The sequence below is a fragment of the Protopterus annectens genome, chromosome 12.part0 (genome assembly GCF_019279795.1).
Source record: "Protopterus annectens isolate FY-2018-M chromosome 12.part0, PAN1.0, whole genome shotgun sequence".
Lineage (NCBI taxonomy): Eukaryota > Metazoa > Chordata > Ceratodontiformes > Protopteridae > Protopterus > Protopterus annectens.
The window spans coordinates 734,971,258-734,998,952 of record NC_056746.1 but is presented as its reverse complement, the minus strand read 5'-3'; positions in this window follow the sequence as shown (position 1 = coordinate 734,998,952).

Genomic DNA, 27,695 nt, shown 5'->3' with positions numbered 1-27,695 from the left:
CCAGTTTCGTTTTTACGATGCGAGGATATGACCACTCGCACAAGTGTGATTCGAGGTTTTAAAGGTAAACCATATAGCTATATATATATATATATATAGATATATATATATATATATATATATATATATATATATATATATATATATTTATATATGTGTGTATGTATATATATATATATATATATATATATATATATATATATATATATGATAGATATATAGATATATGTAGATATAGACATATAGATATATTTATATCTATATAGATATAAATTAGATGTAGATATAAATAATTATAGATATAAAAAATAACATAGTTTGGCAGATCTTGCTGAATGTGTAAAATAATTGCAAACTGGAGTGAAAAATGTTTAGTAAGTAGTAAGACAAACAGCAATATTTATGTATTTGTTACAGAGGTTTCCCAGATAAATTGTTGTTAATAAGTAATTAGTCTACTAAAATGCTATATTGATGGAGGGATATACTTCTATTAATCAGATAAGCTGCTCGTGTTTTATAGAAGGTGTTTCTGCATGGGTCAGCTGTTCAGGAGAATGTGTTCTAGCAAAAGAACCATAAAGCCTGGATATATTCTACTAGAAAGAAAAAGCTGGATGCAAGCATCTTTCCACTCTGTTACTTCTGATATGAGGAACTGTGTTTTTTTCTTGTCAAATTAAGAGAAATGCTCTTTTTTATATTTCCATTTGCTTTACCATTGTATGAAAGATGGATTTATACCAGTATTTGTTCTTTTAGTTAACAAAAGAAAAATAGTTCATGGAATGACAGTTTAGCGGGCAATGTTTTTTACCACATTGGTGAGTAATGGGTTGTTGGTCTGTGCTGCATTATGTCTTAACATATTGGTGGGTGATTGGTTGTTAGTCTGTGCTGCAATATGTTTTTCCACATTGGTGAGTGATGGGCTGTTGGTCTGTGTTGCATTATGTTTTAATGCTTTGGTGAATGCCGACTTGTTGGTCTTACCACATTGGTGAGTGATGGGTTGTTGGTCCGTCCTGCATTATATTTTTCCACACTGGTGACGGGTTGTTGGTCTGTCCTGCTTTATGTTTTTCCACACTGGTGATGGGTTGTTGGTCTGTCCTGCATTATGTTTTTCCACACTGGTGCCGGGTTGTTGGTCTGTCCTGCATTATGTTTTTCCACACTGGTGACGGGTTGTTGGTCTGTCCTGCATTATGTTTTTCCACACTGGTGACGGGTTTTTGGTCTGTCCTGCATTATGTTTTTTCACACTGGTGACGGGTTGTTGGTCTGTCCTGCATTATGTTTTTCCACACTGGTGACGGGTTGTTGGTCTGTCCTACATTATGTTTTTCCACACTGGTGATGGGTTGTTGGTCTGTGCTGAATTATGTTTTACCACATTCGTGATGGGTTGTTGGTTTGTGCTACATTTTAATTTTTTTTTATTTTACATTTGTTGACCGGGCTATACTAACTGGATACATGTCCATTTTCAGTAGAGGCCAGGGGAGAAAAGCTCCAACACACACACACAATACAATATAGAATGTTGCAATAGTACAAGCTTAACGCAGCTGTTGTTAATAAAAATACAATACTCATAGTGAGCATAACACAAACAGTAAAGGTAATGTATAAAAAAGTTGTTACTATATACATATGTACATAGATTTAAATTACAATATCATGATTTTTATGGTTCATTATGGATAAGTATGTAGTTAGTACAGTAGAGTAAAAGGTGAAGAGTATTCATTAATATAAAGAAAGAGAGTTAGTCGGGGTTAGTACAAGGGCATAACCAATGTGTACTAAGAAATAGTTTTAGTTTCTGTTTAAAAAGTGTTATTGAGGACAGAGATAAGAGTTCAGTGGGAAGTAGGCTCCAGTGCTTTCCAACAGTATTAGAGAACAGAGAGTCTCCTGCTAAGTTGTTGGATCTGCTAGTGCAAATAAGTAGTTTATTTGAGGAGCGTAAATTTTTAAGATTGTTGTAAGGGGTAATGAGACTAGAGAGTACTGGTGGGTTGATACAGGGTCTTATGGGCAATAGCAAGCTGGTGAAATAGAAGCTGATTTTGAAACTCTAGCCATCCTAGTTGCTTTAAGACAATGATGAGTTCTAAAAGGAGAGCCAGTGGCAAATCTAGCAATATTATTATAAGAGATTGCCAGTTTGTTTAAGTTGTTTTTTGAAAGATTAGTGTAGATAGGTGAAGCATATTATAGAGTGGAGATTAAGTGAGTTCTGGCTATAGCGGTCCTGGCTAATGGTGTAAGAAAGGGTTTGATTCTATAGAATTAGCATTATAAAACAGCAAATAACAAATAGCAAATAACAAATAAAATAGCATTATATCTTACCATACTGGTGAGTGATGGGTTGTTGGTGTGGGCTGCATTATGTTTTACCACATTGATGAGTGACAGGTTGTTGGTCTGTGTTGCATTATGTTTTTCCACATTGGTGATGGGTTGTTTGTCTGTGCTGCATTATGTTTTATTGCATTGATGAGTGATGGGTTTTTGGTCTGTACTGCATTATGTTTTACCACATTGGTGAGTGACAGGTTGTTGGTATATGCTGCATTATGTTTTACCACATTGGTGAGTAACAGTTTGTTGAACTGCAATGCATTATGTTTTACCACATTGGTGAGTAATGGATTGTTGGTCTGTACTACATTATGTTTTTCCACATTAGTGATGGGTTGTTGGTCTGTGCTGCATTATGTTTTACCACACTGATGAGAGACGGGTTGCTAGTCTGCGCTACATTAAGTTTTATCACATTGATAAGTGACAGCTTGTTGGTCTGTGCTGCATTATGTTTTACCACATTGATGATTAACAGGTTGTTGGTCTGTGCTGCATTATGTTTTACCACATTGGTGAGTGATGGTTTGTCAGTCTGTGCTGCTACATTATGTTTTACCACATTGGTGAGTGATGAGTTATTGGTCTGTGCCGCATTATGTTTTTCCACATTGGTGATGGGTTGTTGGTTTGTGCTACATTATGTTTTACCACATTGATGAGTGATGAGTTGTTGGTCTGGGCTGCATTATGTTTTACCACATTGGTGAGTGACAGGCTATGGGTCTGTGCTGCATTATGTTTTACCATTTTGGTGAGTGAAGGATTGTTGGTTTGTGCTGAATTATGTTTTACCACATTAGTCAGTGACAGCTTGTTGCTCTGTGCTGCATTATGTTTTACCACATTTTTACCACATTGGTGAGAGATGTGTTGTTGGTGTGTTCTGCATTATGTTTTACCACACTGGTGAGTGATGGGTTGTTGGTCTGTGCTGCATTATGTTTCTTCACATTGGTGATGGGTTGTTGGTCTGTGCTGCATTATGTTTTCCCCATTGATGAGTGACAGGTTGTTGGTCTGTCCTGATTTATGTATTACCACATTGGTGAGTGATGAGTTGTTGGTCTGTGCTGCATTATGTTTTTCAACATTGGTAACAGGTTGTTGGTCTGTGCTGCATTATGTTTTACCGCATTGATAAGTGATGGGTTTTTGGTCTGTGCCGCATTATGTTTTACCACACTGGTGAGTGACAGGTTATTGGTCTATGCTGCATTATGTTTTACCACATTGGTGAGTAACAGTTTCTTGGTCTGTGATGCATTATGTTTTACCACATTGGTGATGGGTTGTTGGTCTGTGCTGCATTATGTTTTTCCACATTGGTGATGGGTTGTTGGTCTGTGCTGCATTATGTTTTACCACACTGATGAGAGATGGACTGCTGGTTAGTGCTGCATTAAGTTTTATCATATTGATAAGTGGCAGGTTGTTGGTCTGTGCTGCATTATGTCTTACCACATTGGAGAGTAACAGTTTGTTGGTCTGTGCTGCATTATGTTTTACCACATTGGTGAATGATGGTTTGTCAGTCTGTGCTGCTACATCATCTTTTACCATATTGGTGAGTGATGAGTTGTTGGTTTGTGCCGCATTATGTTTTTCCACATTGATGAGTGACAAGTTATTGGTCTGTGCTGCGTTTTTTACCACATTGGTGGGTGACAGGCTATGGGTCTGTGCTGCATTATGTTTTACCAAATTGGTGAGTAACAGTTTGTTGGACTGCGATGCATTATGTTTTACCAAATTGGTGAGTAATGGGTTGTTGATGTGTACTGTAGTATGTTTTTCCACATTGTTGATGGGTTTTTGTTCTGTGCTGCATTATGTTTTACCACACTGATGAGAGATGGGTTGCTGGTCTGCGCTACATTAAGTTTTATCACATTAATAAGTTACAGGTTGTTGGTCTGTGCTGAATTATGTTTTACCACATTGGTGAATGATGGTTTGTCAGTCTGTGCTGCTACATTATGTTTTACCACATTGGTTAGTGATGAGTTATTGATCTGGGCTGCATTATGTTTTACCACATTGGTGAGTGACAGGCTATGGTTCTGTGCTGCATTATGTCTTACCATATTGGTGAGTGACAAGTTGTTGGTCTAAGCTGAATTATGTTTTACCACACTGATGAGAGATGGGTTGCTGGTCTGCGCTACATTAAGTTTTATCAAATTGATCAGTGACAGGTTGTTGGTCTGTGCTGCATTATGTTTTACCACATTGATGAGTAACGGGTTGTTGGTCTGTGCTGCATTATGTTTTTCCACATTGGTGATGGATTGTTGGTCTATGCTGCATTATGTTTTCCCCATTGATGAGTGACAGGTTGTTGGTCTGTGCTGATTTATGTTTTACCACATTGGTGAGTGACGGATTGTTGGTCTGTGCTGCATTATGTTTTTCCACATTAGTAACAGGTTGTTGGTCTGTGCTGCATTATATTTTACCCCATTGTTGAGTGATGGGTTGTTGGTCTGTGCTGTATTATGTTTGACCACATTGGTGAGCTTTGTGTTGTCAGTCTGTGCTGCTCCATTATGTTTTACCAAGTTGATGAGTGTTGGGTTGTTGGTCTGTGCTGCATTACATTTTCAACATTGGTGACTGTTTGTTGGTCTGTGCTGCATGATGTTTTACCACATTGATGAGTGACGAGTTATTGATCTGGGCTGCATTATGTTTTACCACATTGGTGAGTGACAGGCTATGGTTCTGTGCTGCTTTATGTTTTACCATATTGGTGAGTGATGGGTTGTTGGTCTGTGCTGAATTATGTTTTACCACATTAGTCAGTGATGGGTTGTTGCTCTGTGCTGCATTATGTTTTACCACATTTTTACCACATTGATGAGAGATGTGTTGTTGGTGTGTGCTGCATTATGTTTTACCACACTGGTGAGTGATAGGTTGTTGGTCTGTGCTGCATTATGTTTTCCCCATTGATGAGTGACAGGTTGTTGGTCTGTCCTGATTTATGTATTACCACATTGGTGAGTGACGAGTTGTTGGTCTGTGCTGCATTATGTTTTTCCACATTGGTAACAAGTTGTTGGTCTGTGCTGCATTATGTTTTACCGCATTGATAAGTGATGGGTTTTTGGTCTGTGCTGCATTATGTTTTACCACATTGGTGAGTAACAGTTTGTTGGTCTGCGATGCATTATGTTTTACCACATTGGTGAGTAATGGGTTGTTGGTCTGTACTGCATTATGTTTTTCCACATCGTGATGGGTTGTTGGTCTGTGCTGCATTATGTTTTACCACACTGATGAGAGATGGACTGCTGGTCAGCGCTACATTAAGTTTTATCACATTGATAAGTAGCAGGTTGTTGGTCTGTGCTGCATTATTTTTTACCACATTGGTGAGTAACGAGTTGTTGGTCTGTGCTGAATTATGTTTTAGCACATTGGTGAGTGATGGTTTGTCAGTCTGTGCTGCTACATTATGTTTTACCACATTGGTGAGTGATGAGTTGTTGGTCTGTGCAGCATTATGTTTTTCCACATTGGTGATGGGTTGCTGGTTTGTGCTGCATTATGTTTTACCACATTGATGAGTGACGAGTTATTGGTCTGGTCTGCATTATGTTTTACCACATTGGTGAGTGACAGGCTATGGTTCTGTGCTGCATTATGTTTTACCATATTAGTGAGTGACAGGTTGTTGTTCTGTGCTGAATTATGTTTTACCACACTGATGAGAGATGAGTTTCTGGTTTGCACTACATTAAGTTTTATCACATTGATAAGTGACAGATTGTTGGTATGTGCTGCATTATGTTTTACCACATTGGTGAGTAACGGGTTGTTGGTCTGTGCTGCATTATATTTTACCCCATTGATGAGTGATGGGTTGTTGGTCTGTGCTGTATTATATTTTACCACATTGGTGAGTAATGGGTTATTTTTCTGTGCTGCATTATGTTTTACCACATTGGTGAGTGATGTGTTGTCAGTCTGTGCTGCGCCATTATGTTTTACAACATTGATGAGTGTTTGGTTGGTGGTCTGTGCTGCATTACATTTTTCCAAATTGGTGATGGTTTGTTGGTCTGTTCTGCATGATGTCTTACTACACTGATGAGTGTCAGGTTGTTGGTCTGTGCTGCATTATGTTTTACAACACTGGTGAGTGATGGGTTATTCATCTGTGCTGCATTATATTTTGCCACATTAGTGAGTGATGGGTAGTTGATCTGTGCTGCATTATGTTTTTCTACATTTTTATCCCATTGGCAAGTGATGGATTGTTGGTCTGTGCTACATTATTTTTTACCACATTGGTGAGTCATGAGTTTTTGGCCTATGCTGCATTATGTTTTACCACCTTGATGATGGGTTGTTGGTCTGTGCTACATTATGTTTTACCACATTGGTGAGTGATGGGTTGTTGTTCTGTGCTGTATTATGTCTTACCACGTTGGAGTGTGATAGGTTGTTGGTCGGTGCTGCATTATGGTTTACCACATTGGTGAATGGGGGATTGTCGGTCTGTACTGCATTATGTTTTACCACATTGGTGAGTGATGGGTTGTTGGTCTGTGCTGCATTATGTTTTACCACATTGATGATTGGTTGTTGGTCTGTGCTGCATTATGTTTTACCACATTGGTGAGTGATGGGTTGTTGTTCATGTGCTGTATTATTTCTTACCACATTGGAGTGTGATACCTTGTTGGTTGGTGCTGCGTTATGTTTTACCACATTGATGATGGGTTGTTGGTCTGTGCTGCATTATGTTTTACCAAATTGGTGAGTGATGTGTTGTTGGTCTGTGTTGCATTATGTTTTAATGCTTTGCTGAGTGATGGGTTGTTGGTCTGTGCTGCATTATGTTTTATGAGTGACAGCTTGTTAGTCTCTGCTGCTTTATGCTTTACCACATTGGTAGTGATGAGTTATTGGTTAGTGCTGCAATATATTTTACCACACTGGTGTTGGGTGGTTGGTCTGTGCTACAGTATGTTTTACTACATTGGTGAGTGATGGGTTGTTGGTCTGTGCTGCATTATGACTTGCCACATTGGAGTTTGATAGGTTGTTGGTCGGTGCTGCCTTACTTTTTACCAGATTGGTGAATGATGGATTGTCGGTCTGTGCTGCATTATATTTTATCACATTGATGAGTTTTTGGTCTGTGCTGCATTATGTTTTACCACGTTGATGAGTGATGAGTTGCAGGTCTGTGCTGAATTATCTTTTACCACATTGATGAGTGATGGTTTGCTAGTCTGTGCTGAATATGTTTTACCAGATTGATGAGTTTTGGGTTGTTGCTCTGTGGTGCATTATGTTTTATCACATTGGTGAGTGATGGGTTGTTGCTCTGTGGTTGGTGAGTGGTGAGCTTTGTTCTGTTCTGTATTATGTTTTACCACATTGGTGAATGATGGGTTGCTGGTCAGTGCTGCATTATGGTTTACCACATTGGTGAGTGATATGTTGTCAGTTTGTGCTGCATTATGTTTTCCCACATTAATGAGTGATGGATTGTTGATTTCTGCTACATTATGTTCTACCATATTATGGAATGATGGGTTGCTGGTCTGTGCTGTATTATGTTGTACTGCTTAGGTGAGGTACAGGCAGTTGGTCTGTTCTGCATTATGTTCTACCACATTGGTGTGTAACAGGTTGTTGGTCTGTGCAACATTATGTCTTACCACATTGGTGAGTGATGGGTTGTAGGTCTGTGTTCCATTATGTTTTACCAAGTTGGTGAGTAACAGATTGTTGGACTGTGCTACAGCATGTTTTGCCACATGTTTGAGTGATGGGTCATTGGTGTGTGCTGCATTATGTTTTACCACATTAGTCAATGACAGGTTATTGCTCTGTGCTGCATTATAAATTACCACATTTTTAACACATTGGTGAGAGATGAGTTGTTGTCTGTGCTGCATTATGTTTTACCACATTGGTGAACGATGGGTTGCAGGTCTGTGATGCATTATGTTTTACCACATTGGTGAGTGATAGGTTGTTGGTCTCTGCTGCATTATGTTTTAACACATTGTTGAGTGGTGGGCTGTTGGTCTGTGCTGTATTCTGTTTTACCACTTTAGTGAGTGATGGGTTGTCGGTCAATGCTGCATTATGGTTTACCACATTGGTGAGTGATGGGTTGTCGGTTTGTGCTGCATTATGTTTTCCCACATTGGTGAGTAATGGATTGCCAATCTGTGCTGCATTATGTTCTACCACATTGGGGAATGATGGGTTGCTGGTCTGTGCTGTATTATGTTTTACCACTTTGCTGAGTGAAGGGCTGTTGTTCTGTGCTGCATTATTTTTTACCAAACTGGTAAGTGACAGGTTGCTGGTCTGTGCTGTATTATGTTTTACCACATTGGTGAGTGACAGATTATTGGTAAGTGCTGCATCTACATTGGTGATGGGTTGTTGGCCTGTGCTGCATTATGTTTTACCACATTAAGGAGTGGTGGGTTGTTGCTCTGTGCTGCATTATGTTTTACCAAATTAGTGAGTGACAGGTTGTTGCACTGTGCTGGATTATGTGTTTACACATTTGTGACAGGTTGTTGGTCTTTGCTGCATTATGTTTTACTGTATTGATGAGTGATGGGTTGTTGTTCTGTGCTGCATTATGTTTTAACCCATTAGTAAGTGACAGGTTCTTGCTGTCTGCTGCATTATGTTTTACCACATTGGTGAGTGACGGATTGTTGGTCTGTGCTGCATTATGTTTTTACACATTAGTAACGGGTTGTTGGTCTGTGCTGCATTATATTTTACCCCATTGATGAGTGATGGGTTATTAGTCTGTGCTGTATTATGTTTTACCACACTGGTGAGTAATGGGTTATTTTTCTGTGCTGCATTATATTTTACCACATTGGTGAGTGATGTGCTGTCAGTCTGTGCTGCTCCATTATGTTTTACCACGTTGATGAGTATTTGGTTGTTGGTCTGTGCTGCATTACATTTTTCCACATTGGTGATGGTTTGTTGGTCTGTCTTGCATGATGTTTTACCACACTGATGAGTGTCAGATTGTTGGTCTGTGCTGCATTATGTTTTACCACATTGGTGAGTCATGAGTTTTTGGTCTATGCTGCATTATGTTTTACCACATTGATGATGGGTTGTTGGTCTGTGCTGCATTATGTTTTACAACATTGGTGAGTGATGGGTTATTCATCTGTGCTGCATTATATTTTGCCACATTAGTGAGTGACGGGTTGTTGATCTGTGCTGCGTTATGTTTTTCTACAGTTTTACCCCATTGGCAAGTGATGAGTTGTTGGTCTGTGCTGCATTATGTTTTACCACATTGGTGAGCCATGAGTTGTTGGTCTGTGCTGAATTATGTTTTACCACATTGATGATTGGTTGTTGGTCTGTGCTGCATTATGTTTTACCACATTGGTGAGTGATGGGTTGTTGTTCATGTGCTGTATTATTTCTTACCACATTGGAGTGTGATACCTTGTTGGTTGGTGCTGTGTTATGTTTTACCACATTGATGATGGGTTGTTGGTCTGTGCTGCATTATGTTTTACCACATTGGTGAGTGATGGGTTGTTGGTCTGTGTTGCATTATGTTTTAATGCTTTGCTGAGTGATGGTTTGTTGGTCTGTGCTGCATTATGTTTTATGAGTGACAGCTTGTTAGTCTCTGCTGCTTTATGCTTTACCACATTGGTAGTGATGAGTTTTTGGTTAGTGCTGCAATATATTTTACCACACTGGTGTTGGGTGGTTGGTCTGTGCTACAGTATGTTTTGCTACATTGGTGAGTGATGGGTTGTTGGTCTGTGCTGCATTATGTCTTGCCACATTGGAGTTTGATAGGTTGTTGGTCGGTGCTGCCTTACTTTTTACCAGATTGGTGAATGATGGATTGTCGGTCTGTGCTGCATTATATTTTATCACATTGATGAGTGATGGGATTTTGGTCTGTGCTGCATTATGTTTTATCACGTTGATGAGTGACGAGTTGCAGGTCTGTGCTGAATTATCTTTTACCACATTGATGAGTGATGGTTTGCTAGTCTGTGCTGAATATGTTTTACCAGATTGATGAGTTTTGGGTTGTTGCTCTGTGGTGCATTATAGCAATAACCCACGCCTGGGTGTGGGTAATGCTAAATTTACCCACGGTTTGCGTGGTTTGGTTCTGAGGGCGAAGCCCAAGGGACCAAACAAAGCCAACCATGGGTAAATTTAGCATTACCACAGAAGTGGTTATTGCTATTATCTATGACATTATTTAAGAAAAGAAACTATTACTTTTCTTAAATAATGGCATAGTATAATGCCTGTTTGCTGCCCTTCCACAGATGTCTGGCATCCGGCAGTTCTGATGTACTGCGCCTGTGCAGTACATCAGAGTTGTGAGCAAACGGAGAAAGCAAGATCTCCGTTGCTTTTTTAGCTATGTTAAATGAGTTTAACATGGCGAGACAGTTAAAATAAGCAACGGAGATGTCCGCTGCTTATTTTAAAACTGTCTTGCTATGTTAAACTCATTTAACATAGTGAAACACTAAAAAAAAGCAATGGAGATCTTGCTTTCTCCGTGCTTTTAAAACTGTCTCGCTATGTTAAATGGGTTTAACATGGCGAGACAGCTTTTAAAATAAGCAACGGAGATCTCCGTTGCTTATTTTAAAGCTGTCTCACTATGTTAAACCCATTTAACATAGCGAGACAGTGTTTTAAAAAGCGAGTTATACTAATGGAAAAAGTCGGCGACGGACCTTTTTCCATTAGTATAACTCGATTTACAACGGGCACGCTGGCCAATCAGCGTGCACGTTTTGGGGGGGGTCATGGTATAATATGTTTTATCACATTGGTGAATGATGGGTTATTGCTCTGTGGTTGGTGAGTGGTGAGCTTTGTTCTGTTCTGTATTATGTTTTACCACATTGGTGAATGATGGGTTGCTGGTCAGTGCTGCATTATGGTTTACCACATTGGTGAGTGATATGTTGTCAGTTTGTGCTGCATTATGTTTTCCCACATTAATGAGTGATGGATTGTTGATTTCTGCTACATTATGTTCTACCATATTATGGAATGATGGGTTGCTGGTCTGTGCTGTATTATGTTGTACTGCTTAGGTGAGGTACAGGCAGTTGGTCTGTTCTGCATTATGTTCTACCACATTGGTGTGTAACAGGTTGTTGGTCTGTGCAACATTATGTCTTACCACATTGGTGAGTGATGGGTTGTAGGTCTGTGTTCCATTATGTTTTACCAAGTTGGTGAGTAACAGATTGTTGGACTGTGCTACAGCATGTTTTGCCACATGTTTGAGTGATGGGTCATTGGTGTGTGCTGCATTATGTTTTACCACATTAGTCTATGACAGGTTATTGCTCTGTGCTGCATTATAAATTACCACATTTTTAACACATTGGTGAGAGATGAGTTGTTGTCTGTGCTGCATTATGTTTTACCACATTGGTGAACGATGGGTTGCAGGTCTGTGATGCATTATGTTTTACCACATTGGTGAGTGATAGGTTGTTGGTCTCTGCTGCATTATGTTTTAACACATTGTTGAGTGGTGGGCTGTTGGTCTGTGCTGTATTCTGTTTTACCACTTTAGTGAGTGATGGGTTGTCGGTCAATGCTGCATTATGGTTTACCACATTGGTGAGTGATGGGTTGTCAGTTTGTGCTGCATTATGTTTTCCCACATTGGTGAGTAATGGATTGCCAATCTGTGCTGCATTATTTTCTACCACATTGGGGAATGATGGGTTGCTGGTCTGTGCTGTATTATGTTTTACCACTTTGCTGAGTGAAGGGCTGTTGTTCTGTGCTGCATTATTTTTTACCAAACTGGTAAGTGACAGGTTGCTGGTCTGTGCTGTGTTATGTTTTACCACATTGGTGAGTGACAGGTTATTAACAAATGCAAGTAAGGCTCCAGGACCCTTCTTCGTTAAAATTCAAATGGTTTTAATATGCTTAAAGCGCGGTCAATAACAGTACACTTTTCGTCGGTAAGTAATGAACCGACTTCTTCAGAAGCAAAAAGACAATGCTTAACATAAGCACAAAGTTTAAATACTCAAAGTATTCCCAGGTACACTAAGCACCCCCTGTTAATTAAAGTGGTAAATGATGGTTTTCACCTGATGGTGGTTGTCATAGTTACCATCCCTTGCAAGCGTTGCTTTGCAAGCAACAACAAAGGTTTCTGTTCATATATAGCCCTGGTGCTTTTTTCAGTTTCCGGGATTTAAAGTATTTAAACGATTGACAACAAACAACGAACAAACCCTAAACATAGGCAAGACATATTCTGGAGTAGACCCCCTGTGTATGAAAATGTATTGTCATACATAAAACGTGTTTCCTTAAATAAAGGAGATATATAAATGTGCGAAAGTTACTGTTAAAACACATTCATGCAAATCCAAACAAATACAGTCGCTAAATAAACTAACTTAATGTCCACATGTGGGGCGATTATAAGTACTCAAATCGACAATAACGGGAATAGTCCGTATGAGTGTAGAGTGATCAAAGATTTTTTTAAAATAAAACAAAATGTTAAAATATTGAAATATTAGAATGTTGAAAGGTATCCCGTGTTTTGCAAAGTGACCACTTGCAAAGGGAAATACCTCAACAGTAATGCCCTATCAGGGCCAATATATTAAAAATTACACCTTTTTTATACTCCAACACTATCATTCGAGACTCGTTCTCCGCAAAACCCCCCTTGTCAGCCATTAGGTATAATAAAATGGTCACGTGGCTGCAAGCGTAGTAACTATAATTTTAAAAGCAAGTAGTTCTCGTATTACATATAAAAGCTCAAGTGTATAATTGTATATGCAGATAGTGTTCCCCATTTAGGTGGACAAACCACACGGACAGTCGATAGACAGCAGGTCTTATAATTTACATTATTACACATATATCCTAATACTAGCCCTCCCATTCCAAGCGGGAAAATAGTTGCTAGGTCGGTAAGTTGGATCGATTGACCAACGTCTATACTGAAAAGCCATTACCAACCACTACGGGGCGGAGTAACTGGAGGAACTTGGCCTCTGACATCTACGTTGGGACTATGATGTCATTATACCAATTAGTTGTAACCAAAACAAGCAATAATATGTTAGTTGAGTAACAACACTAAGTAGTGGAAAAGGTCATAATTTTTAACATTAAGTTGGGCCACGTATTCTCTACTACTTTACGATACAAACATAACAAAAATAATTACAAGTATATTAAGGGTGCAGGCTATAACATATATGACTACCGACCTAGCAACTATTTTCCCGCTTGGAATGGGAGGGCTAGTATTAGGATATATATGTAATAATGTAAATTATAAGACCTGCTGTCTATCGACTGTCCGTGTGTTTTGTTTATCTAAACGGGGAACACCACCTGCATATATAATTATACACTTGATCTTTTATATGTAATATGAGAATTACTTGCTTTTAAAATTATAGTTACTACGCTTGCAGCCACGTGACCATTTTATTATACCTAATGGCTGACAAGGGGGGTTTTGCGGAGAACGAGTCTCGAATGATAGTGTTGGAGTATAAAAAAGGTGTAATTTTCAATATATTGGCCCTGATAGGGCATTACTGTTGAGGTATTTCCCTTTGCAAGTGGTCACTTTGCAAAACACGGGATACCTTTCAACATTCTAATATTTCAATATTTTAACATTTTGTTTTATTTTAAAAAAATCTTTGATCACTCTACACTCATACGGACTATTCCCGTTATTGTCGATTTGAGTACTTATAATCGCCCCACATGTGGACATTAAGTTAGTTTATTTAGCGACTGTATTTACTTAGATTTGCACAAATGTGTTTTAATAGTAACTTTGCACATTTATATATCTACTTTATTTAAGGGAACACGTTTTATGTATGACTATACATTTTCATATACAGGGGTTCTACTCCAGAATATGTCTTGCCTATGTTTAGGGTTTGTTCATTGTTTGTTGTCAATCGTTTAAATACTTTAAATCCCGGAAACTGAAAAAAGCACCAGGGCTATATATGAACAGAAACCTTTGTTGTTGCTTGCAAAGCAACGCTTGCAAGGGATGGTAACTATGACAACCACCATCAGGTGAAAACCATCATTTACCACTTTAATTAACAGGGGGTGCTTAGTGTACCTGGGAATACTTTGAGTATTTAAACTTTGTGCTTATGTTAAGCATTGTCTTTTTGCTTCTGAAGAAGTCGGTTCATTACTTACCGACGAAAAGTGTACTGTTATTGACCGCGCTTTAAGCATATTAAAACCATTTGAATTTTAACGAAGAAGGGTCCTGGAGCCTTACTTGCATTTGTTAGTTGGTTTTTCTTGGGCATTTCTGAGTTAGTGACAGGTTATTGGTAAGTGCTGTATCTACATTGGTGACGGGTTGTTGGCCTGTGCTGCATTATGATTTACCACATTAAGGAGTGGTGGGTTGTTGCTCTGTGCTGCATTATGTTTTACCAAATTAGTGAGTGACAGGTTGTTGCACTGTGCTGGATTATGTGTTTACACATTTGTGACAGGTTGTTGGTCTTTGCTGCATTATGTTTTACTGTATTGATGAGTGATGGGTTGTTGTTCTGTGCTGCATTATGTTTTAACCCATTAGTAAGTGACAGGTTCTTGCTGTCTGCTGCATTATGTTTTACCACATTGGTGAGTGACGGATTGTTGGTCTGTGCTGCATTATGTTTTTACACATTAGTAACGGGTTGTTGGTCTGTGCTGCATTATATTTTACCCCATTGATGAGTGATGGGTTATTGGTCTGTGCTGTATTATTCTTTTAGTTTTGCAATAGTTTTTCCACAAATGGAGGAAACAGCAGTTCTATGGATTGGGGGATTTTTCTGGACTATATCTGTGCTTGGTCATGTGCCCAGATGGGAACTGTAGAACAATGTCTTCAGACTACTGCTGTTGTAGTGATGGCTACATTTGCCAAGTTCATGGTGATGCCAAAGACAATACTGGTCTCAGATACTCTTATTGCAGGTAACTGTTGAACCTTTAAAGGTCTTCATGAAAGTAGAAGGGACTGACTATTAGGATGGTAAATTAAAAAAGTGGTAACTTGAGCTGGTATTACCTCTGAGACATAAGCTCAAAAGATTCATAGCTTGACGTTTTCTCCTAGCAAAATGGTAAGATCTCAGTTATGTAATTTAAAGCATGCACTTAAACTATGGTTAGAGCCTGAGAGTCAAAATCCTAAAAGTAAAATGATAAAATGTTACACAGTGATAAATATTAAAAGGGCTCTACCTGTTACTTTCAGAAAGTTGGTGTCTCACATTAACCCAAAGGATGCTGAAATTTTTGTACAAGTTGGAAGTTTGTTATGCAATGACACTGTAGGAAAATGAAGAGTCTAAACCTGTGCTAGAGCCTGTGCCAAATTTTAGTAACAAACAGAAAACCTTAGCTATAAACATGCTCTGTTTTAATTGTGGGATATTGTGTCACCTAGCTTGATTTTGTTTACTAGTGGCAGGAACACTTTTCTTCCTATGTAAACTGTAACCGGTGAAAGCATACTTTAGATAATGTCATAATTATGGAATATGACATAATCACTGCTAGAAAAGTTTAGTTAGCTGTCTGCTATTGTGCTATTGCAAATTTAATTAAGCGCAATTTATTAATTGTTGGTAGGGAGCTGCAGGTACAACACTTATAAGGCTCAGTATGTTTGCAACCCTTTTGATAAATCACCTTATCAGTCTGAGGAGGAATGGAGATCCAGGAGGAATAAGTCTACAGATGCACCTTTGCCTAGCATCGAAAAATGGAGTCAGGACCCCGTAGGTGTATTCATAAGAGTATATGAGCCCATCAAAGGACTAGGAACAGTTTCAGAAAGCCCAGTTGTACAGAGATGGGGCTAAGTGTACAGAGAGAAGACCCTGTACCATTTAAACAGATATTTCAGCATATACCTATGGCACAGCAGTCTGCAGGAGCATAACTAGAAGAAGGAAAGGTGTTACATAGTGAAATAAGAAAATACCAAAAATTCCACAGGATCTCCAAGGTAATAATATTAAGCGATGTTGTCTCCACATTTAGTTGAGAAGTCTTCAGTTTAATTTCATTGTGTAAGAAGCTCTGCTTTTAAACACGATACACCTTGTACACATGACACAATTTTGTCAATAACTTATAAGACCTAAAAAATCATATAATAACCATTAAAATACAAACGTGTGAAATGCACATATAATATTCAATATATTAAATATTTGAACTTAAAAAAATGAAAATGTAAAAAGTATTACAAGTGATGATTCTTAAGTTTTAAAACTGGCTTAACAAAATTACATTCATTAATACCAGGAAAGGTATCAGTCAGTAACCTCAACTCCCAGTGAAAATATTGCAAAATAAAAATATTGCAAAGCAGACAATTGAGGTATAATTACAACCTGAAAGTGTTGCAAAGCAAGGAAAAGAAATACATACCAGATTTCAGAGAAGGATTTTATCATTGCAAATACCCTGGAACAGCTAGTTGATACCCCCACAAGAGGTGATAATATCTTGGACTTGGTATTAACCAACATGAGTAACCACTGCAGCACCCCTACAGTATCATCCTCCCTGGTAAGATCCAACCATAAAGCGGTCACTTTCAAAGTCACCATCTCCCCTGATCCCCCTATAGCTAGGGTCAAACAAAAAAAACTTCTCCAAAGCTGATTACAACCTCCTGAGGGATGGTATAAACAGCTTCACAGCCCCCTTCCCCACTGTAGGAACTGGCACCAATGTCCAAATCTACACCAAAGTACTATACGAGCATTTATATAGATACATGGAATAAGGAATACCTGACAGGACAAAATCATCCTCAGCAAGGAAGAGTAAACCTATCTGGTGAACATCTGCAATAAATAAACAAAAGGAAAAAATTACTGTCCAGGACCTAGAAGGAGGAGGTGCCTAATTGGAAGCAATCTCTCCTTAGCCAGAACAAGAAAATAAGAGCACTAGTGAAATCCTCTAAATCCAACTATGAGTCCAAATTGACCACATCTACTGGAGACAATCATAAGGCCTTCTTCACATATGTCCACAATCTCAAAAGAAGCACTCAGATCTGTTCAGAACTGGTGGTCAAGGATACCACATATACAAATGCTGTAGATATAGCCAATCTACTAGCTGACAGATTCAGTGAAAACTTCTCCCCTCTATCCCCCCATAAGTAAATCAAGACATCTCCCTCACCTGCCCCCCACCACTTATCTCTAGGGAACAGGTCATTACTGCCCTCTCAAAGGCAAAAAATACAGCCTCCATGGGACCCAATAACATCCCTGGCTGCATCCTACATGAACTCAGGCATGAACTTGCAGCACCGTTAGGCACCCTATTCAATCAAAGCCTGAGTACTGGCTTTGTCCCAGCCAGGTGGAGGACAGCCACTGTCATCCCTTTACACAAAGGTGGAGCATCCACCAATCCAGGAAATTATAGTCCCATCAGCTTAACTAGCCTGATCTGCAAGGCCATGGAATGGATTATCATGGATCTCATTAACAAGGACATTGGCAACCTTCAAACACTCGACCCCACACAGTTTGGCTTTGTCAAGGGAAAGCCATGATGTTAAATATGGTCGACTTCTTTGAGACAGTCACCAAAGCCATGGATGAGGGGAAGATGGTGCACACCGCCTACCTTGACCTGGCCAAAGCTTTTGACACTATTCCCCACTCAGGCATAGTAGAAAAAACTCTCTCAACTAGGCATCAATCCATGTTACCAGATGGGTAGCAAACTGGCTCACTGATAGAACCCACCTAATCAAAATAGGGGAAGCCACATCAAGCAGTAGACCCGTAACAAGTGGTGTACCCCAGGGATCAGTCTTGGGGCCTCTGTTATTTGGGATATGCTTCACTGAGTTGCAAACCAAAACCAGTGGGCTATGGCTGACCAGGTTTGCAGATGACTGCAAGATGGGTGCAGCCATCAGTTCCCCAGGTGATGTGGATGTCCTCCAAGAAGGTCTCACCCAAACAAATGACTGGTGCCAGAAACATGGCCTCAAGCTGAATGCCAAAAAATGCATCATTATCCCCTTTGGGAAGAGTGACGTCCCCACATATTATCACATTAATAACAACGTCCTAAGTACACATGAAGTGTCACAAAACACTTTACCAACTTACAAGATTAGCTGAAAGCGGTGATTTCCATTTTATGTGAACACATAGAAAGAGCTCAGGCAACATTACAAACTGTATATTAGAGAAATGCATGTACCATGGAATTCAAAGCAGGAGACCAGTTGTTAGTGTTGGTTCTTTCTGCAGAAAATACATTTTTGGAAAAATGGCAGGGTGTATTTGAAACAGTGGAAAAATAAATTATATAAACTACTGAGTAAGACAGCCTGATAAGAAATGGAAAGAACATATATACCATACCATTGTTCAGAAACCATGGAAAAAGTGAAGCCATTTGTTGCTAGCATAGGACTGGGGTGACTGAGGAGTCAAAAAGAAAGTAGAATAGCCCTGTGTTGTTACTGTTAAGGCCTGGAGACAGCAGAATGTGTGTGTGTGTGTGTGTGTGTGTGTGTGTGTGTGTGTGTGTGTGTGTGTGTGTGTGTGTGTGTGTGTGTGTGTGTGTGTGTGTGTGTGTGTGTGTGAGAGAGATGCCCTGGTTAGGGATGTCAGGTTGGTTAATTAACTTGCTCAGGCTCAAACCCTGTACCTTTATTGCAGGTGACAAGAACCTGTATCGTCTACATCAACTACCAGACTGCTCAAGGAATGTGAATTTCAGTGCATTTTAATGAAATGTGAATTTCAGTACATTTTCAATGAGATGTGAGTTTCAGTGCATTTTCAAAGAACTGTGAGTTTCAAGACAAGAGAAGTTAACTGTTGGTCTGTTTTCAATGTGCAACTGTTTTATTTAGCAAATGGCCATTAGTTTTGTGTTATAACATTTGAAAGTATTGCCAGTAGCATAACAGGTTGCATACTTGTGTTTGGTATGGAAAACTGTGGGTTCTACTCATTGCTGATTCTGTGGTACACTTTAATGAGGTGTGGGGTGTTGCACTGCTGAGTGTGTCCTCCTTTGATTGAGATGCTTAGTAACTATGACCTGTTGTTGGGTTTGCAGCTTAACAATTCTTTTATTTATTTATTTTTTTTTAATGTAACATAGGCAATTTATTCTTTAAGAGAGCAAGCACTAACTTTGGGTCTATGTTCACTCATTGAATAGGAATTACAGATAATGCCTTATAACTGAATGCTAAACAGTGAAAGTTTAAACTGCTGAACATGCTTAACATCATACAATAATTAATAGAATGGCCGTAGTTGACCAACATTGCAAACATAATCAAACAAGATGAGGGGCTTCACTCCCCCACACCCCCCAATTATATATACACCAACTCCGAGATTGCACTACAGTGGGGAATAGGGCAGATTAAAAAAAAAGGTTTCCTTCATTTACCTTATGCATCGCGGTACTTCTTGGTTGTTGACCAGCCATGGTTACTCAATGAATTACTTTTTGATGTTGAGCATGTTCGGTAGTTTAAACTTTCTTTGTTTAATGTTTGATTATAAGGTGTACACTGTAATTCTTATTCAATGCACAAACATAGACCCACTAAATTTGTAGATGAAACACTGAAATATAAATTTGTTTGCCAGTAGCAACCTCTTCTTTAATTACAGATTTCTTTAATGTGGAATTAATCAGATGACTTTTATTTCTGCGGAGATTGTACATATTGACTGATATAGGTGGACTGTAATGACAGAAGTTTGAATGGCCTTTTATGGTTGAAATGTTCTGAAATGCATAGTTTTGTCATTATTGGTTCATATGTTTTGTTTCATTGCTCACTGGAAAAATGTTCAAAACTACAAATTTAAAGCACACTATAAGAAGTTGTGCTATATTATACAAGGAATATAATTTAATACAATTGGGAAAGTAAATCAAAGAACACATACATGCATGCATGGTCCAAAAATGTGTGCAAGGGGCCAATGGTGTTAAAACAGCTCAAAGGTAAACTTAATCCATCACTGGCCAGATGTATTTTCTTTGAATGTCGGTTTCAATGCCATTTCAATGAATGTGAGTTTTAATGGCAGAGAAGTTTACTGCTCATGCTAAAGTCTGTTTCCTTGTGAGATTGTATTGTTTTGTTTAGCAAATGGCTATCACTGTTAGCGAGATAAAATTTGACATAAGAATTTTTAATTAAATCCAAATATCTTTAATCATTGTACAAGCAAAGAAAATAGTATGCAGACTGACAAGTCTGAACAGTGTTTATGGTCTGGAGAGAAATAGCCATGTAGGGGGGTACTGGAATGGCTTCCAGGGGTAGAGTGGTGGTGCTGCTGTTGGGACCTCCAATCCATTACCCTTCCTAGGGCCCCATTTGACCAAGATCCGGCTCTGAATGAGCTCACAGAACATTTGAGGAAAGCAAGAGTTTTGGCTACATAAGCCCATATTAACTCTGACAGAGGGCTACTGGCAAATCCCGCTAATAGCTGAAGCCTTGGAAAACCAGCCATTTCAATGACAGAGTACTTATTCCTGTACACTGTTCTTCATTTTGGGAAACATGATGGAACTATAACCTTTTAAAGACAGAGTTCTAAAGCCACATGTCAAATATGCCATAATACACTATGAGGATGACTCCCATCTAGCTAAGGCACAGACTGTGTTACTCTTTCTGAGAGAGAGAGAGAAAGGGAGAGAGAGAGAGAGAGAGAGAGAGAGAGAGAGAGAGAGAGAGAGAGACATGATATAGTTGTTCATCTAGTTCTCACTGCCAGTCACTGAAATAGTGCCACAACACTTCATCTCTAAGTGAAGAGTGAAATAAATAAATAAATAAATAAAAAATAAATAAAATAAAAATGGGTCTTTGACTTATACTATATTATACCGTGCATACTTTTGCACCAATCATCTTCCTACAACACCCAAACTAACACCTCTTCCCAGTTCTAAGTAAAGAGGACTTTGATGTAGAACTCCGATGGATACCAATCAGCTTTTTAAAGATTTATGACCCACTTCATCTCTTGATTTGCCTCTCTGTAACAACAATTCAGTACAGAAAAAAGGGACAGCAGGAACTCTCAACTAAATCCCCTAACACATTTCATCTGGGTCGGCTGCCCCCTCCCTTACCAAGCTACTGATCTGAGATGAGTATGATTGACAAAGTCTCCAAGAGCAAGTTGGATGTGACAGAAATAAATTATTTAGGATATATACTAGGAAGAGTAATTGTGAGGCTCCAGAAAGAAAAGATAAAAGAAGTTAGAAATTGAACTATTCTAGATGCTAAGGGGGAAGTCTGGGTGTAACGGAAAATGTGCGCCCATTTGTACATCTCTTGCATGGCATTTTATTTATTTGACAGGGGAAGTTGCCCTTAAAGTAAAATGCACACTAGAGAAGATAGTGCTTTTAAACATTTGAATAATGCTTTATGTTTAGAAAATCTCTTATGATTCCCAGATTTCAGTAAACTCTTCATAACTTATACTAATTTATCAGTGGGTGGTCTAGTGGAAGTGCTTTCACAGTAATTTAAGGGAGCAAAACTCCCTATATGCTTTTTAGCTGTAGGCTAAATAGAGCAGTGGCCAAATCTTCTACCTCTGAAAGGGAAGGAGACTAAGTGAGTACCCTTGTTACTGAAATATTAGTTCCCATGGCAGGAATTTTACATTGGTCATGAACAATACCTCCCCCCCCCCCGCTAGAATTGGCTACTTGAGGAGTAGAATGGAAATATTAAACTTTATAGGTGGATACTTTTTTGTAGTCTTTCTAGTTTATTGTAAAACATTGATCAGGCTTATCCCACCACAATGCAGATTACCTTTCCAGGGCTCACAACCCATCTAGTGGTTCAGAACGTGATGGATATGTTAACTGTATCACGGTGTGGTGGTTATTGCCCTGTGATTGTCAAAATGTTGTACTGTGGAAGAGAAAGAAGTAAGTGATATAAAAGAGTAAGTATAAATAGGACAAATATTAATGCTTCTTTAAGACAGAGAGATGCATTTTTCTTTTAGTTATAGATGCTTTCCACAGGTATTGTTAATAATGAGTAATGATTAAATTAAGATGGTGTACAGACAGAGTTTTTTTTAAGCACGGTCAAGTTGTGTCTGTGAGAGCAGTTCTGGAGAATGTACTGCATCAAAGGAAAAGTCATTCCAGAATAACCTGAACAAAATTGGACATCTTCCAATGGGAATCCTTTTTCTATGTGTGACTAACAGAAAAGATTGGTTATATGTTTTCTTTGCTTCACTTGTATATACAAGATGAATCTGTAGTACTATTTTACTTCTGTTTGTCACAGACTGTTTTTATTATTAACTTTTGGTCTCTGCTGTACGTGTGTTTTATATATATATATATATATATATATATATATATATATATATATATATATATATATGGGTCTACTTCAGATGACCTAAATCTCATTTGACTGACACCCATTTGACTGACACCCAATTGACCTAAATTTCATTTGACCTAAAACTCATTTGACTGACTCCCATTTCACCGACAGCTTACATTGCAGAATTTCAACATATTAAATCTTAAACCATAGACAATTACAATTAGAACACCAATAACTAACCCTTTCCAGAACTTAAAAACTACTTACTAACCCTCTTAACAGAAGCGAGACAATGTATAAGCAAACTAGGTGGGGCGCTTCACCTCCCCCCAATTATATATACTAACTCCAGGATCGCACTACAATGGGGAAAAAGGCATATACCTTTGACTTGCCTGTACACTCTGCCACTACTGTTAGGGATGCACAAAACATTCACCAAATTACTTTAGATACTTCCCATAAAAATGTAAATAGAAATACCTACATTTAGAAACACTACAATACTACTTTCTACATGACTATCGAAATTCTAACAGTCAGCACTATAAGTTACACTAATTCTTTTTATCACAAGCAAGTCACAGGTTAAGGAAAACCCACGACAATTCTATGTCTTAAATGTCAGTGAAATGGGAGTCAGTCAAATTAGCTTTAGGTCAAATGAAATTTAGGTCAATTGGGTGTCGGTCAAATGGGTGTCAGTCAAATTAGATTTAGGTCAACTGAAGTAGACCCATATATATATATATATATATATATATATATATATATATATATATATATATATATATATATATATATATATATATATGTATATATATATATATATATATATATATATATATATATATATATATATATATATATATATATATATATATATATATATATATATATATATATATATATATATATATATATATATATATATATATATATGTATATATATCAGATATACCTACATCAATAGATATCAATATATAGGTGTGTGTAGTCCTTATGAATATACGTGTGGAAGATTCTTATAAAAATGTATAATGTTATGTGGGTGAGTGGACAGCATCTTTAAATGCTGTCACATATACATTATATATATTTTTTTAAATGTATTAGTGTGATTATTCTGTGAGGCTCTATCAAGTTTAAATATATTACTTTGGCTATTATTCTGGCACTTCTTGGTGATCATCTCCAATGTGTGATCCCCAGAAGAGGACATTTGTTTGGGGTGGACAGTTATGTCATTGTATTCAGGAGAGTAATAAGTGGAAATGCATTACTGAAGCCATTTTGTCTTTTCATTTTTCTTACAAGTGGGTTGCACAAAAGTACAGAATGGAAGGCTAAGGAGAAAGAAGTTGAAATACAGTATTGCTACCTGTCTCATACTCAGCTCCCAATAAAATCAGTGTTCTAATGTGAATATATATTTAGGGGTGTAAGTATGGAGGTATGTTCTCTATTAAAATACAAGCGTTTGATTACTGTTGAATAATTTCATATAATTGTCATGGAGGTAGTAATATGGCTATGAGAAACAAGTTTTAATATTTGTCAAGGTCATTATTTCTTTTTATTTGTACTGGTGTCATTATTTCATTCACAATTTAACCTCTGTGGTATATTGAGAAGGTGAGTACTTTTTATGATATGGGTGAGGAAGTCATTCTATCTGTGAAACACAAGGCAGTTACATGTCAGTCACTGCTGAATGATTTTATGTGGCTTGTCATATGGCACTATATGTAATTGTGAGGATTTGTGCTTTGTTTACTAGGTTAGTCCCATTAGGCCAGAGGCCTGTTTTCACTGGACACAAGATAGTATTCAGACTGACTAGGGGGAATTTGGCCACAACACTGGGAAAATGTCTCTATTTGTTGTGATGTTTCCTTATCCTGGCATGGATCCTGCTGGGAAAAGGAGTGTCATGGGGAAATCAGTGGTATCAATCATATTAAGTGATCAGAAGATACTGAAGTCAGATTCACCAATTGAAAAAGGAGTTACTGGTGAAAGAGAAAATGAGTTGGAAGTATGGTCAGTAGCAGAGGTGAATTATTTTCTATGGTGCAAGTAAGGAGCAGTGATGAAGGTGTGATCCAGATTATAGAAATCCAGTTGTGAGAGCTGGATGATGCACAATTGTTGGAGTTAATTGAAAGAGGAGATCCAGGGGAGGATTCTTTGGCCTTGTGAGAAAATATAGCTGAAAGAGTATTTCGAGAGAGTAGTTGGCAGCTCAATTCCACTGGGACAGATGCAAATAAATATCTGCAGTCAGCAGATCATATGGAGCTCATTATTTGAAGAGGTGACACATTTGGATAAAAGTATACAAGGTACAAAATGTTTGTTGGACATAATGGACATAACTCACCAGATGCAGCTGGGACATTATGAGTTGGAGGAAAAGCAGAAACCTTATACAGTGGTTACTGGAACAGAAGGGAGTAAATATCCAGAATAGATGATTCCCATACTGGTCATAAGGATTTCAAGTAAACAAGGTACTACAGTTGATAGATATTTTGTCTGGGATAAAATTATTATCCCCATAGGGTTTAAGGTAACTGATATTTCATCCTTTATTCTTCTTGGAAAAGAAACTTTTTATAGTGTGAATTTTTAGCTGTTCACACGCTTTGAGCTTTATGAAAAAAGAAAGATATGTATCCTTGGAGTGATTTTATTTTTTTCAAGGCAAATTTTCAATTTTACTAAAAATTGTTTATTCAATTTAGATTTGACAAAGTTGTGGAAAATTATGTTAAAAAGGTTTTGCAAGAACTATGTAAGGTAAAAAATGTTAAAAAGCCAAAGGATGATAGAAATGTGTGGAATGGGGGTTGGGGAGTTGAAGTTATTTTAAATGATGAAAATTATGAGATTTTTCATTTACCAAGTATTGTATTTATTTCAGGTTGTAGGGGTGCACTGAAGTACTGGGGCAGGTAAAGGAGTGTTATTTTTGTGAGAGTACTGACCATCTATTCAATGAATGAGATAAAAGGAGATGTCAGCAATGTGGAGAGAAGAGGCACATTAAGCAAATTGTAAGATGGAATCTAGTAGATGTAAGAGAAACTAGCCATTTCTGGTTTGACTGTATTGAAGGACAGGAAAATATGGACAGAGAGGATGAGGGAAACTAAAAAAATGCTTAAGATGTAGTTACAACCACATTTGAAGATGCAGTTGAGGAGGGAGACACATTGGTGGATTTTGAGGTGATGAACAAAGGAAATGAAGGGTGCAGAGACGAGTACAAGAGAAAAACAGGCGTGAATAAAAATGGATATGAGGGATTAGGTGTGGATAAAGAATCTAAGGGAGAGGTGAAGAAAGAAAAAAGGAGAATTTACAAAAAGATCTTCCTACAAAAAGTTCAAAAAGTTGGAAAAGAAAAATGATAAGATTCTAACAAGTTAATGCAAATGGTATTAAAAATAGTTTGAAAATGTATTTTTGCAGCGCTGAAAAACAGAGGTATGTATCTTCCTACTAGGGTTGTTGCTGCAATATAACTGCTCTGCTCAGGGGCAGAAATTGTTTGAAGTTGTCTAGAGCTGCTTGCTGTCTACCTTTCCCTGCCTTTTAAAGAGGGAGATGAAGAAGCTTTGCTTTTTTTATTTTATTAATTTACAGCATTGAAAGTATGTGCTGTGTAATGGGGGGGGGGGGGGGTTCCAGTCTAGGGCTGTTTGCTACACTGCAACTGTTCAACTCAGAAGAGGACACAAGTGAGCAGACATGTTTAGTGTATTGCATCAAAGCAAAGATGCAAAGACATGTTTTTACATCTGTGCTTGTTAGGAGTGTTGAGCAGTGAAGGACAGTAAATATTATTGTTTTGTAGTTTATAATTTAGTGCTGTGTTGGTTTTATTTTGTCTTACTGTTTTGTTAGTTAAAAGGACTGGATGAAAGTTGTCTAAATGACTGTTTTTAGGGGTAATTTCTTTTAATGCAGGATTTGTAATTGTAATATGTATGGTAAACGTTGTATAGAAATCACAGGTGGTAGTATCAAATGCAACAGATGTTCTATAGATTTGCCAATAGTAGCTGGTGAGAACAGGAATGGTAATTTAAACTGTGAAATTTTTTCTGGTTAAGATTTTGAAAATGTTACTCAAACTTTAATTAGAGTTGTAATAATGCTATTCATATCTCACCTCAAACCAATTTTGGGGTTATGGTAATAGGTCCTTATTTGTCAGATACTGGTGTTCAGACTACAGGTGTTGAGGGTGAAATTACAAAACTCTGCAGCCCTTATGGTGAACAGGGTATAGAGCTAAACTTAGTAATGATTCATATAATGGTGAAGGTGTTAATGATGTAACTGTAGTTTCTACATGACCATAATGCTTGCAAGATTAGCTCTAATAACATTTCTTTAAATAACAAGTGTTCCTTGTGTGAGGAAGATAAAATGGATGATTTCTAGTTAGTTAAGAAGAATAAACACAGGAGAGCTGTTGGTAGTAACTCCATCAATCTAACCAATAATTTATCTGGTAGGGCACATTCAACTGGTATTGGTGGTAATTTAAATATAAACTTCTCTGTACAGAGAGATAAACAAATTCTGATTATAGGAGCTTCTTTGTTAAGGGATGTTAAGACTATTCTCCCCAGGGTTCAAAGACAACAGATTACATTGGGTGATATAAGGGATAGTACAAGAAAATTATGTAATACACACCTGTGATGTGATGAAATTATCATTGTAGGAGGGTCTGAAAACAGTGGGTGACATATTTGATCGATGTAAAATCTATGGATTTAAGCTGATCTTTTGGGATATTTCCAGCTCCTAGATTTATTTATTTAACACTTGTTTTCTGGGA